We start from the raw sequence: 3,353 nt of genomic DNA on the forward strand, positions 1-3,353 counted from the left end.
TGTCTGCGTTGTGGAAAACGAGAACAGTGCACCAGCAGCATTTTAATTAGTACATCAGCCATCACTAGGCATCCCTTGTATTGGTCCATCTCCATCCACATCAGGACTGATTATTCTAATGATTTCTAAACCTCTGTCCAGCCATTATTCACACATCACAGAGCCCGGCCTTGTTATCTCTGAGGGCAGGGCCTCTTGTCTCCCTGAATCCACAAATTAAATCCAGAAAAGGCCTCCTTTCCTTTTCTACCCTGTCCTTAGCAAGGGGTCTCTGTTGCCATTTAGCATTCAAGTCAGCTACTTACATTATTAGGTGAGCTACAATGCTCATTCTCTGAGTCGCAGAAAGAAAATGTTTGCATACCAATATGATGCACCGTGTTACAACAAGGGTAAAGGTGAGATTACATCCTGTTGGCTATAATTAAACTTTACAGTGTTGTACATAAGAAACATGCAAGTCTGAGTGGACTAAAAAAACTAATATTTTATTCCCAACAGAAAACATAAAAATTTAATGTGAGAGAAAGTTGCATTTTAAGAAAAATATTAAATTAATTTGAATTTGATGGCAGCAACACATTGCAAAACAGTTGGAACAGTACCATGTTTAGGACAGTGTCATCCCCTCTTCTTTTAAGAGCAGTCTGTAATTTCTGGGAACTGGAAATAGAATTTTGCTACAGAAATACAGCAGTTCAACACTCGTGACTGTTCTTTGTCACATTTTTCAATACATTATTAACTTTCTATTGTGTGTACTATGAAGCCATTTTGTTGTAATAGACGCAGTGTGTGGTTCAGCATTCCTGCTGAAATAAGCAATGAGCTTCCCCAATTTGAATGTGAGTATATGCTGCTCTAAAACTGGTGTATAACTTTCAGTACAGCTGGTGCCTTTCCGCATGTACAAGCTGCCAGTTCCATGGGCACTGATGTATCCCCAAATCACCAGAGGTGCACGATGATAAAAGTGATGATTAAATATCCTCTTCTCTTTAGTCCAGAATATGTGGCGCCCATGTTTTCCAAATAGAATTTCAAATTTCGATTTAAGTGACCCCGCAACAGTTTTCCACATTGCCTTAGTCTGTTTTAAATGAGCTTTGGCCCAGAGGCAATGGTGGCATTTCCAGGTCATGTTTGCATATGGCTTCTTCATTCCTTAAAGAGCTTAAATGTTAAGCATTTGTGCATAGCATGGTGAACTATGACCAAGATTTCTGCAGGTGTTCCTGACCCTATGCAATTTTTTCGTTGACAGAATCCTTTCTGACATGCCTTTTTTTAAAATGCAGTACTGAAGATCAGGGGCTGTCAATATTGGCCATTTCTCCATATTCTCTGTATTGTTTTGATGCTATCATGTACTTTTTTTAGAACCTCTGCCTTTACTTACTTTTTAAAAATTCTGCCTCTCTAAGATGTAGTTTTTATAACCAACCATGCTATTCACCTGTTGCCAGGTAACCTAATAACTTATACAATATTTGTTGAGCTGTTTTAATTTTCCAGCATTTTGTTTCCCCACCCAACTTTTTTGAGACATGTTGCTGACATCAAATTTAAAATAAATTTGTATTTTTTTTTAATCATCTAGTAAAATGTCTCAGTTTAAACAGGTGATACATCTTTTATGTTCTAATGTGAAACAAATGTGGGTGTGTGAAATTTGTGAATCATTTTTTATTTACATTTTATAGAGCATCATTTTGGGGATTGTGGTTATATAACTAACAAAAGTACAGTGTGTCCAAAATAAGCTTATGCTGCAGTAAGCTTGAAAAATGTTCTTTCAGTTTCACAATTCAAAAACCTTTTTGGTAATTTCCTTGTAAAATTGATGTTGAGTAAAAATGCTCCATGTTGCAGTGGAAAATTGACTGCTGTCATGTTGTATCAGTGGAAATACACTATCATGGTATAATCTGTATCACAGAGACACCAGACATTCTTAATGCTGATTTATGAGATACCACCTCTGTATCTATCCACTACACCTATGGTGTCACACTTGGGTGATGCACCAGCCAATACCCTTTTAGAGACCCAGAAAGTCTAGATTAGGTGTTGGTTGCAGTTTAGACAAACTAGTTTGTATCTTGCTGGAACCTTGTTGTTTGGCTTTTCTTCACTTCCTTTTCAATCTTGCCTTTACTTGCTAGATAATTTTAGTCACTAAAAACTACTTTAGTACAAGAAACAAATAAAGACTAATCCTTGTGTGTAAGTGAAATAGTACCAGTAATATTAACTGACCCCCTGGGGATAAAACCTGGATGACTGTTGTGAAAAAAATGCAAGGGACAAATTGTTATGGACACATGACACGGTTAGAATATTGCTGTAACTGAGGACTGGGGACTGAAAGCATACTCCTGTTCAGCAGTGATGAGGTGGTCCAGAAACAGATTGCACTGTGGGTGTTGGGATATGCAGTAACAGTCTGATCTGTAGTACATCCTACCTGGATCTTACAAGTCTTAAAGGCTCTACCACATACACCTCGTTACTTAATTCAGCTCTTAGTTTTGCATCACTTATCCAGACCTGGATTATGATCGTAGCAAGCATAGCCTGCACAATCTCCTCCCACATAACTTCCACCCAACCTGAAGCATTGCCAGCATCAGAGTGCCATGTTTTCCCAGATGGATGTGAGAGAGTGGGATTTTCATCAGATACCTAAAGTACCAGAGCTTGTGATGACAGAATTTTATTTAAGCTTATTGTCACTTCTTGAGTCAAAAAACACACAATATCATGACCATATAGGCAGGTCTTAGGCCACTGAATTCTCTAAGAACATTAAGACATTTAAGAAATGCACTCATCCCTTATCCAACATACAGTACATATATATGTGCACATGTTGTTATATACATTCAAACATACATACTGACATACAAGCAACAATGTGAACCACAGAAAAATGTTTAAGTAAATCTATAAGAACAACTTTCTAGCAGTTAATTAAAGTGAATGAAGTGATGACCTGTTTAGGAGCTACAACCTCAAAAGTGTGATCGCCTCTGGAATTAAAATGTGTCTTACAGTTAAACGGCCGTGGTCAGGTGATTAGAAGGATTAGACTGCTGAAATACCATTCCTGCCTCTCATGAAATGCTTGCTATGGGATTAATAAAACTGCAAAGTAAATTCTGAATTTCACTGAAACCCAGTGAAGGGTACCATAAGCAAGGGGGATAGGTTATTGCTTGCTAGTTTTTGCTAAAACATTATAACTGTTGCATTCTGAACCAGTTCAGGTGCAAGGAGGCTTGAGTGGTAATCATGAAAAGTGAGTTACAATACTGCATGGGAGAAAATGAAAATGTACTAAAAGGTCCAAG

Source organism: Diplotaxodon limnothrissa, linkage group LG11, assembly GCF_057381915.1.
Source record: "Diplotaxodon limnothrissa isolate DT_005_m linkage group LG11, D_limnothrissa_male_GT1.1, whole genome shotgun sequence".
In the NCBI taxonomy this organism is placed as follows: domain Eukaryota; kingdom Metazoa; phylum Chordata; class Actinopteri; order Cichliformes; family Cichlidae; genus Diplotaxodon; species Diplotaxodon limnothrissa.